This window comes from Corvus kubaryi, unplaced genomic scaffold (genome assembly GCF_017639235.1).
Source record: "Corvus kubaryi isolate FWS band 111438036 unplaced genomic scaffold, C.kubaryi_AGA036_p1.0 138, whole genome shotgun sequence".
Taxonomy (NCBI): domain Eukaryota; kingdom Metazoa; phylum Chordata; class Aves; order Passeriformes; family Corvidae; genus Corvus; species Corvus kubaryi.
The window spans coordinates 22,569,017-22,580,174 of NW_024580672.1; the positions used below are offsets into that span (position 1 = coordinate 22,569,017).

The 11,158-nt window shown below is 52.4% G+C and overlaps 1 long non-coding RNA gene across 2 annotated transcripts in view; it reads left to right on the forward strand.

Moving 5' to 3' along the window:
- The window catches only part of LOC121660311, a 13,091-nt gene extending 2,367 nt beyond the window's left edge, over nucleotides 1–10,724 (forward strand). Inside the window, exons 2-4 of one of the 2 annotated variants that reach the window (XR_006014596.1) lie at nucleotides 4,270–4,341; nucleotides 4,892–4,966; nucleotides 10,454–10,724. This is a non-coding gene — a long non-coding RNA (uncharacterized LOC121660311). Of the gene's footprint in view, nucleotides 1–4,269; nucleotides 4,342–4,891; nucleotides 4,967–7,111; nucleotides 8,701–10,453 lie in introns of those variants that run through there. The other variant, XR_006014595.1, reaches the window with a different exon arrangement.
- Nucleotides 10,725–11,158: the final 434 nt, after the last annotated feature.

Below are 11,158 nucleotides of genomic sequence, written 5' to 3' on the forward strand. Positions count from 1 at the left end.
ATGGATCCATGGATGGGCTGGAAAAGCTGCTCTCTGCCCAAGGTTTCAAGTGGAGACATGAACCGAAGGAAAGCAGATCAGCTCCTGGTTCCCAGCACATCCAGTTGTGCTGCTCCTGCCCTTCACCCGTGCCACGCTGACGCCCAAGATTTAAACAATCACGGCATGCACGGCACGGGAGCGGGGCTGGGTCCCTGCCCTCCCTGCCCACACTGCCCGGCTCCGGCAGCTGCTCACGGGCACAAAGGTGCGACTGCCCTGGGGCAGGAGCAGGGCCGGGGCCAGGCTCTCACTGCTCCGTCCCTGCCTGCCTGCCTGTGTCATCGATACACAATTGCCTGGAGCTCTGCTAATTAATAATTAGCGTCCCTTTTGTCTTCTGCTGCTCCAACAGTTGTGTTCTGTGGGCTCTGGCAGAGCTGCTGCCTGGGAGGGGCAGGGCTGGGGCCCTGGCAGAGCAGAGCTGTCACTGCTCATTAAGGATGCTCTCCTGGGCCACCTTTGATGCATTGTGATCCTGTCTGCAGTAAGATTTAAGCATTTCCACTCTGATTCTGTGATCCTGTTTGCAGTAAGATTCAAGCATTTCCACTGTGATTCTGAGATCCTGTTTGCAGTAAGATTTAAACATTTACAACCTGTAAAAAGCTTTCAATATCCCATTCCAGCGAGGGAAGCTCATCCCGCCTCAGAAGGCTGCAGGTTTTATTTTGGGAGACATTCTGGGACTCCTTCCAAACCAACACCTGTTGAAGGAAACTTTGTCTTTCCACAAGTGACTCTGATGCTCAAGCTGAAGTGGAAATGATAAAATACAAACATACAGCGGGACATAAATTATAGTAAAAGTTGGGGTTTGAGGTGTTTGAGTGACTCAAAGCACTGGTTTTTACAAGGAATGATGGTGATGAGCAGGACCTTCTGGGCAGTTTGACTCAGCACGTTCCCATCCTCAGATCTGGGGTGGATGGGATCCATCTGTTGCATATCCCTAAAAATCAGAATGAATTGTTTTCCTGAACTGGGCATTAAAGGGTTTTGCCTGCTGTAAAACTACAGTGTGCTGTAAAAAAGCTGAATCTGGGCAGGACTTTGACAGCTGAGGGTTTAACAGGAGTTGATCCCTGTCACTCCTTCCCATTCCAGGCACTGAGATTCCTGAACATGCTGCTGCAGAGCTCAGCGCTGACGAAGGGGAAGGACCAGGCATTACCAGTCTCAGTAAACATCCCTCCACTTGAGCTGGGCAGTTCAGTTTGGCTGGGGAGAGGTCAGGGAGTATGCCCTGTTGTGCTCCCTGCCCGCAGTGCAGCTGTTCCTTCCACAGGGCAGCTCCGGGAGGGATCTGAGCCTCTGGAATATTGAGAGCCCTCAAACCACTGCAGGCTCAGCCTTCACGAGAGGAATCCGTGAGCTCTGAGGATGGGGAAGGGCCCTGAGGAGCAGCTGAGGTCACTGAGTGTGTCCAGCTGGGTGGGGGATGCTCCTGGGGCTGCAGCTCCGACCTCTGCCCTCTGTGAGCAGGACAGGACCCCTGGGATGGCCATTCCATGATTCCCTGACCTCTGTTACGCACAGGAGCCACAGGGCTGGAATAAGGCATAACAAAAGATATATTCTGGCACCGGATATATTCCGGTTTCCAGGTGGTTCTGTAACACTGTGCTCCCAAAAATCCATTGCAGGGATCACTCGTGGCTGGTGATTACAGGTTTGCAGGAAGGGAATAATTCCCTGTCACGGGAGGTGGAGCTCGGGTGGTGAGAAGGGTTTGAAGTGAAAGCAACTGGAAATAGGAGGAGGAGGAGGAAGAGAAGTGAGATCCCAGAGGAGAGGAAGATTTGATGTCCTGTTTTTAACCCCTGAAGGGCTGTGTTGTGGGATCAGCAGGGAAGCAAAGATCTCATTTGAGGCTCGGGTTCCAGGTGGGTGACGAAGGTGCTGTCAGACTGAGATTTGATGATGTGGAGGCTGAACGTTTCCTGTGAGTCTGGGGAAGGCCGTGCACAGCTTTCCCAGGAGAGGATCTCGGTGTCTGTGCTGCACATCTATAACTGCAAAGTGTCATTTGGCTGATGTTTTTTTAAATTAATTATAGATTTTATAGTTATGAGCAACTTTTCAGCCCTGCTGTCTCCCAGGCGTTAACAGTTTATCTGCACTCAGAACACCACACTTGGAAATAGTTCCCCACACATCTTCTCCAAAGACTTGGATGAGACTTGGAGCTGAAATAAATGTGCGTGGGCACTTTGCAACCCCACATAATTTGGAGCATATTTCATGATTGAATTACACCCGAATATCTCATCATTTTCCTCACTTGTCACAAAAGGTCATGCAAAGCTGTAAACAATCAATGGTTTTCATGTCTGAGACGGGCAAGTTGGAGCAGTTTTTTATGAGCTGTGAAGGTTAAACGAGGCACTTGCCAAGATCTATTGAGAGTCATCCAGGCTTTACATATTTTATGGGATGTTCAGTGCATGCTCATTACCATTGCCATTAATGGCTTATGATGAATCAAAAGGATTTGGGTTAGATCCCGCACGTGGAAATCAGACAATTTATCTCTTCTCTGGGGGATTATCCCTGTGATGGGAGGGATCTTTATGTGATGGAGTTTGTGGTGTGAAAGAGGCTGTGCCAAACCTTACACTCTGAGCAGGACAAAGATGCTTTTGGTGTAGAATTCCACAGCCCTGGGAATGCTGGTTATTGGTTTTGGCCCTTGTTACAGGCCTGCACTGGCTTCTCCCAGGAAACAAGGGACAGGATAACAGGGAAGGGCCACAGCTTATACCACGAGAGGTTTGATGGGACCTTAAGGAAAATTTCCCCACAGAAGAAGTTGTCAAGCATTGGAACAGGGAAGTGTAGGGGTCACCATCCCTGGAAATGTTCAGAACACCGCTTGAGGACAGGGGCAGTGGTGACCATGGGGCTGTTGGGTGATGGTTGATGATCTTGAGTTTGTTTCCAACCTTAATAATTCCACAGTTCAGAGGATTCCATGTTAGCCCCTTTTACCAAATTCAGGACTCTGGGGAAGGGGGGAAGCAGAGCCACCTTCACCAGGGGGGGAGGGAGGGAAGTCAGGGTGCTGGCAAAGGCAAGGACAGTGCTGGAAGAAGATGGAATTTGGTCAGTCCTGTTCTGCCTCCTTGGGGTGCAGCTGCCTCACAGCCCTGGGTCACTGAACCACAGGATCATGGAATGTCCTCAGCTGGAAGGGAGCCACAGGATCATCCATTCCAGCCCCTGGCCCTGCACAGACCCCCCAACAACCCCACCCTGGGCATCCCTGGCAGCGCTGTCCCAACGCTCCTGGAGCTCTGGCAGCCTCGGGGCCGTGCCCATTCCCTGGGGAGCCTGGGCAGTGCCCAGCACCCTCTGGGGGAAGAACCTTTTGCTCAGTGGTTTTGACAAGGACCTTCGGGGCACTTTGACTTGGCACGTTCCCATCCTCAGATCTGGTGACAGCAATAACTCCCACGGCTCTGTGCCTGCCTTTCAAAGTAAGGCTTAGAGTGTTGTCATCGAGTTAATCTTGGAGCAGAGATGAGCAGGGATTAGTGGCTAAAGCAGGGCGTCCCTGTGGCCCCGGGCCGATTTAGGGCCTAATCCTGCCTATCTCACTTACACTCTGCAGAGATAAGGGAGCCAATATCTAATTACAGATCTCCTGGGGACTGTGTGGGATCAATCTCTGAGTGTCCCTGACCCCTGTGTGAGTGCTGAGCACTCTGAGAGCCGGCAGCAGGGAGGGATGGACGGCAGGCACAGAGTCGGATCTGTTCCCTCAGGTTTTCTGAAGGCTTCCAGGCATTAGATTGGATGAACTTTATCTCAGTGCTTAGGATTTGAGTGGTGACAAAGCAGCAGCACGGGATTATGGATCACCAGAGCACTGCTTCACTCTGGGTGTGCTGAGTGAAGTGGTGCAAGAAGGGATGGATGGGATATTGGGCAGGAATTGTTCCCTGGGAGGGTGGGCAGGCCCTGGCACAGGGTGCCCAGAGCAGCTGGGGCTGCCCCTGGATCCCTGGCAGTGCCCAAGGCCAGGCTGGACATTGGGGCTGGGAGCAGCCTGGGACAGTGGGAGGTGTCCCTGCCCATGGCAGGGCTGGCACTGGGTGGGCTTTGAGGTCCCTCCCACCCAAACCAGTCTGGGATTCTCTGATAAACCAAATTCAGGGCTGTGTGGGTGTGAGACTATGGGCTTTAAGGATTTCACAAGTTGCTAAATTTGCTGATCCTATTTTTCAGAGAGGAAGAAATGCTGATTAATGCCAGTGGGATCCCTAAATACCCCCCAAAGCCATAAAAGGTTGATAGGAGGTAAGAGGAGGGGTCACTGTGGGTAATGCCCCTGAGCTGGGCAGCCCCATGAACTCTCTTTGGACACCTCATTCCTTCACAGGAGGAGCAATTGAGTTTCCTCCTTCCTGGGTGATTCACTGGGAGAAAAAGCAGAGATTTCCCTTTGCCCCTCAGCCCCAGCTGTGGTTTCTGTCCTGCCTGGCACAGGGGTGAGGGGGGTCCTGCTGGACTTTCAGGGGCCCCTGGGAAATGAAATCAATGGAAACCTTCCCAGAGGCAAGCACTGGGACATCAGAAACTCAAAATACTGTGAATGTGGAGACTTTTATGTGGTTTGGGTTGTGTTTTGGGTTTAGAGTTTTTTGGGGGTTTTTTTCTGTTTGGTTGGGGGGGGGGGTTTGTTGTTGTTTTGGTTTGTTTGAGGTTTTTTTGTTGGGCATTTTGAGGGGGTTATTTTTTTTGTTTGGGTTTTTGTTTGTTTTGTGTTGATTTTTTTTGATTGGTTGGTTTTGGGTTGGTTTGGTTTTTTTTTAATTACAATTTTTTTCTCTGTTTTCTCTCTTTGCAGGTTTGCAGTGGCAAAGGAGGAGCCCCCAGAGCAGAACCAAGTGATTCAAACCCTCCAGATTCAGCCTTACACTGGGTAAATAATCCCCTGCAGGGACCTGGCCTGGATCAGGTGATGTTTTTGTGCTGGTGGAGGAGCTTTGTGTGTGTGAGGAGCTGCTGGGAGGGACAGAGGAGGGGCAGAGGGGACCTGCAGAGCACAGAGGGAGGGAAATTCTTACCACAGCTCCTTAACCCGCACCTCTGCCCCTCTGCAGCATCTCTTCAGAGCAGCCCAGCAGTGCCAGGTCTGCATGACTGCTCCCAGGATCCCAAAAACCCCACTCCCACCTGCTCCTCACAAAGCACCTGTCACTTTTTAAGTCTTGTAAAAAATATTTTATTTGTGCCCTACCATGGATTTTCTGCAGGCCTCACGTAAATATTTATAAGCCCCTGTGTATCTTTGATATGAAAGTGATTTCTCTCACGGTTCCTGAGCAGGAATTAGAGCCTTCCCAGCCCCTGCTCCTCATCCCTCCCGCTCCCTGGCCTCATGTGGAGCAATCCTGGCTCTGGTCCCTTCCCAGGGTGGCAAACGCTGGCCCAGCCCAGTTGTCTTCAGTGCTCAGTGATGCCTCGGGGCGCGTGGGTTAGAGCAGGGTTTCACTGACCCTTCACATCCCAAAATCACTTGGGGAGGCGGCCTCAGGGCCAGGCTTGGCTGGGGCAGTGGCAGGGCTGGGGGATGGGACCTGCTGCCAGGGCCTGCCACCACCCGTGTCCCCAGGGGATGGACAGAGGGGTCACAGCATCATTGCCCTTGGAAAAGCCCTCTGGGAACATCGATCCCAACCATTGCCAGCACTGCCAAGGCCACCACATCCCCACGGTTGTTAAACCCCTCCAGGCATGGGGACTCCACCTCAATGCCACTGAATTCATGGAATGGCACCCGGCTCAGATTTGTCTCCCTGCAGTGATTCCCTCACTTGAAATTGTTGAGCCACCTCTCTGCTTCCCATGATGATTATTTCGGGAATTATTCATGCTGTGTGCTCAGGAGGATCCTCAGAGGTTTCCTTGGGAAGCTGCTGCTCCTCAGGGACTCGGCTGCTTGATATTCACAGGGTTCATTTTTCAGAAATATCCAATTTTCCAACTATTCTTTAAAGAAAATGAAGTTTCCTTCCCTCTCCTGAGCTGGGAGCGCATTTCTCATGCAGCAAACATGTTTTCTTTTGTCTTCTGGCAATCGCTCTGGGAAGCAGAGCAGGAACGCTCCAGGGCACTGTTCCCGGGCTGGGTCCGTGCTCCCTGGAGGCAGAGACCGATTTCAGGGAAGCTGAGGGGCTTTGCACAGGCTGAAAACCTCCTGCCAAAACCTGTCCAGGCTCCGGGGACTTCTTGGTACGTGGGGATGCTTCTCATGAGGGTTCATATGGAGTCTCCGTGGCTGGAAGGGTTAAAAACATTTTTGTTTTTGACAAAACATTTTGGGTTTTTGTGGTGCTTTGCCGTGAAGTTTAGTGGGGGTGGCGGTGATCAGCCAGAGGTTGGACTGATGATCTCGGAAATCTTTTTCCCTACAAATCCCTCAGCCTCAGGGCAGGGTAGAGGACACCATCGGCTGCTCTTGGGTTTTAATATTTGGAGCTGCACCAAGGAAGTGGGGAGAAATCCTCACCAACAACCTTTGGTTTTGCTTTGGGGACTGCCACGCTGCTGAAGACAGTCTGGGAACTGGGAATTAGGAAAATTCTGGTGTTTCCCTGCGAGCAGCCAAAGGGTGCAGGCACTGATGGTCCCCTGGGGTCAGAGTCACCGTGAGGGGCTGCGGTGGCTGCCCTGCAAGGGAAAGGGGATTTTAGAATCCCAGAATATCCTGAGCTGGAAGGGACCCACAGGATCATCCATTCCAGCCCCTGGCCCTGCCCAGACCCCCCAACAGCCCCACCCTGGGCATCCCTGGCAGCGCTGTCCAAACGCTCCTGGAGCTCTGGCAGCCTCGGGGCCGTGCCCATTCCCTGGGGAGCCTGGGCAGTGCCCAGCACCCTCTGGGGGAAGAGCCTTTCCCTGGTATCCAACCTAAATCCCCCTGGCCCAGCTCCAGCCGCTCCCTGGGGTCACTGGTCCCAGAGCAGGGATCGGAGCCGCCCCCGCGCTTCCACACTCCACAATTCAGGTGCTAATTAATGAGCAAGTTGCCGTAAATCCTTGCCTGGATTTTCCTTTCCTTTAGGCCCAGGTCGTTTCCTCTGAACACAGCCACACCCTGATGGGGGAGTCGCCGGGGACCTGCTCTGTTTAATGAGGAGGGATTAATTAACTGCGCGTTATCCTATAGATTTGTTGGGTTTAGCTCTCAGCTCTGCCGCTGCGGGGTGCAAAGTGTGTCTGGCTAGGCCCCCTCACACACGGGAGGGGTGCTGCAAAACACGCTCGATTTGAAGAGGATGCTTCATGAAGGTCCACGTGCTGGGGATGGAGAATCATCTGGTGAGACTGGGGTCTGTGGAATCACCAGGGGAAGGAGGCTGGCCGCAGCTGCGGAGAGGAGGCTGCTCTCCAAGTCAATCCAAGCCACAATCTGTCATCCCCAACTCTGTGTGTGACACAGAGCGCGGAGGGGGAGGACAGAGCTGGCGCATGGCACCCCGAGCCCTGCCATGTGTCACTTACACTGGTGTTATTTTCATTTGAATGCCTTATCCTCAAGCAGATGCAGTGGGTGATGATGTGGGGTTTGGAGCAGGAGCACTGTGAAATGTCAGAACATTCAACACGTGGCTTTGGGAGCCTGATCCCACGGGAGGGGAGCTGGAGGCGAGCAGGGAGCGCTGCTGGGCCACTCCGGGAGTGCAGCTCCTGCCAGAAGTGCAGAGCCGAGGGAAAAGCAGATTCCTCAGCCCTCAACTGCTGCATGTGGAGCTGCTGCCTCCTGTCACATTGCATCTCTTGTGTCGGGCTCTGATGTGACTGCAGATGTCACAACGCAGCACATCTCCCCAGCCTGCCGGGCTCTGTCTGCGGGGAGCATGGAGCTCCAAGAGGCTGCTGAGGGAAGAGCTTTCAGCTGTGGAGCCACTTCTCAGAGGCTGTGGCAGTGCGGGGGTTCTCCTGTTCTTCCCTGGCTGAGATGTGTGCGGGGTGTGTCACCTGTCCCAGGTGCTGTGTGGTGCCTCGGAGGCCTGGCTTGTCCCCCCCTCTCAGCCCCTCTCAGGCCCCTGATCACCTCCCTGTGCCTTCGTGCACGCTCGTTGTTTTGGAAAGGTCTGCAGGTGTGAACCTCGGGTGTTATTTCTGGATGAACCCATCTGCCAGGGTTTATCCTTTCCAGAGCAAAGCTGCAGCGTGAGGAACCCCGCAGCTTTCCCTGCAGGGAGGCTGCTCCTGCTGCCCGAGGACCTGTCCCAGATCTGTTGTTGTTCCTGTAAATAATGCACTCGGGCAAGTTTATCCAGGGAAAATGCTGAGCTGGCAGGAGAAGGGAGCCTCGCTGGCAGAATGTGTTCATGCTGCTGTGCACAGCTGCAGGAGACATTGGCCTTGTCTGCCCACAGAAATGTCCCCTCCTGATGCCTGGGGTGGCTCGGGCTTAGCTGGGCTGGGCTTTGCACTGGTGAAAAAGGGAGAAGCTGCAGCCCAAAAGGGTTTGGCCAAAGCTCTGAGGCACGGGGGGGTGTTGGGATGGATGATCCTTGGGGGTCCCTTCCAGCTCAGGAGATTCTGTGATTCCATGATCTCTCACCTTCTGTTGTATGAGTTTATGATGTTCATTCTCACCACGTTAAATACTAATTAGATAGCTTTAATTGTACTTGAATGACAGATCAGCTCTGTGCTTGGACTTTGATTCTTTTAGACCAGAGTGTCACAGACTGCTTTGGGGTGGAGGGGACTTTAAAGGTCCCGTGATTCCCACCCCCTGCCATAATGCTAAAATAGATTATGTGCTAATTACACATGCATAACTTAAATACCCCATAATTTCTCTTTTTAGGTAAAAGAGAAGTAAACTAAAAGTCAGTCTGTAGTGGAACACTCAGTGGCTCCCCTGTTATTCCCATGAGGGAGAGCCAAATTCCAATTTACCCTTCCCAACCTTGCAATGAAATCCCAGGCTCCTTAAAATCCTCCTCCTCTTCCTCCTTCCCTGCATTATTGAGTGGCCTCTCATTGTGTTTGGGATTTCTAGGACAGGTCCCAGAACGGGCCCAGGAGGAGGCAGAGGGTCTCTGTGGGGGCTGCAGCCACACCTGGCACAGCCTGGTCCCTCACACCTGGCTCCTGTCACCTGACTGGAACAAATTCCTGCCACCGTGGGAACCCTGGGATGGAAAAGCAGGATGGTGCCTGTGCAGCGTGCAGTGCAGAGTCAGTGCAGTGCTGCACAGGTGCAGTGCACTCAGACCATGGCTGGAGGAAACTCTTTCTCTTTACCCTTGTGCTGTCCCCAGTGACGAGTCCATTCTGTGGCCAGGGATCAGAGCTGTGATAATGGAAAAACGTGTCCTCAAGCCCCAGCCTCTGCCCTAAGAGAGGTTTTTGGTTAAAAACCACAACTTAATCCTGCCCAGTCTATTAACCCTCAAACCCAGAGGCTGATGCAGTTGGCTGGGCAGGGCTGGTATTTTAGGATTATGATTTAATTAGCAAGGAATTGTGTGGTTTGGGTGGGAAGGACCTTAAAGCTCATCCTATCCCACCCCTGCCCTGGGCAGGGACACCTCCCACTGTCCCAGGCTGCTCCAAGCCCCAGTGTCCAGCCTGGCCTTGGGCACTGCCAGGGATGAGGAATCCACAATTCCCTGGGCACCAAGACTACAGGGAGGTTTTGGAACAGCAGGGTCTGACCATCTCCAGTGGAATTTAGCAGGAATAAATAATTGCATTTGGCCCCTGCTGAGTGTTGCACCCCACCCCCCGTTTCTCCAGACCTGCTCCGAGGAATTAAAATAATCACATGCTGGTTTACAATATTTTTTATGTATTATTGATGGCCCCTTATAAAATGAAACTGCATCCCATTGCCAGGCACACAATTGAGACATTTCAGTCTATTAAGGTTTTATTGCTGGAGGGGACGGAGCTGCTCAATCCATCCCAAAGGCACGGGACCTTGTTGAAAATAGGGGAAATTTAGCTTCCAATAATGAATTCAATTGTTACAACTTGTTCATGATAGTGCTGTGCTTGCACTATGGTGTTATTTTCTGATTTTTGGATGCACTGTGCTCAGAGACCCCACCAACAAGAGGAATCATTTATTTCAGCTTCTCAACGTGCCTCAGTCAGCAGCAGGAGGGTTTCACTGAGAGGAGGAGCTGCCCTTCACTGAGTCGCTGTGAAAACAGCCACAGGATAGGGAGGATTCATCTCCTGGGAGCTCTTTGGGAGCCCATCCCAGCCAAACACAGAAATCCACCTCTTTTTAACCAAAAATGCTGTCAGCTCCCTGCTTGTTTTTGAGGGTTTCCCGGGCATAGCCCATGCAATGTTCTCTGGGATAGGAGGGGGTGCAGGCCGGTGCTGCTGCTGGAGGAACACGTTCTCATGGCTGCTTTCTCCACTCTCCCTGCAGGAACAAAACTCTTCCCAACCCTTCCTCTTCCCTGGAATGCTGAGCCCAAGTGTCCCCTGACATCCCAGTGGGAGCCAGCAGGAACTGGGATGGGCTGAGCTGAGTCTGCCTGGGCAGACAGAGGATCTGAGGATCTGCAGTGAGCTGAGGACTCCGTGGGGGAAACCTGCTCTGAGACTGGATGGGATCCCAGAATCCCAAATGGTCCTTAAAGCTCATCCCATGGGCAGGGACACCTTCCACTGTCCCCGGCTGCTCCAAGCTCCATCCAGCCTGGCCTGGGACACTGCCAGGGATCCAGGGGCAGCCACAGCTGCTCTGGGAAATCCATTCCAGTCCCTCACCATCCTCACAACCAAGAATTCCTTCCCAATATCCCGTCAAATCCTATGGATGGGAAGGAGGGCTGTTGAATGGAGAAGTAAGACTTGGCAGCCCTGTTGCCACTGTAGCTCCTTCCTCATTCCCAACATTGCTGCTACTTAAAACCCCAGAAACTAAAATCAACACTCTTTGGTTTGAGCCAAATGGGAATTTTCCAGTTAAAATGAAAAAAAAAAAAAATAAAAATAAAGTAAATTATGTTAAAAGAGGAATTTTTTCTTCCCAAGTCACTGGGAAGCCACTGCGGAACTTTAATTTCTCCAGGAGGAGGATGGATTAATATTAAAGTGGTGCTGTTCCACTACCAAATGTGAGCAGAGG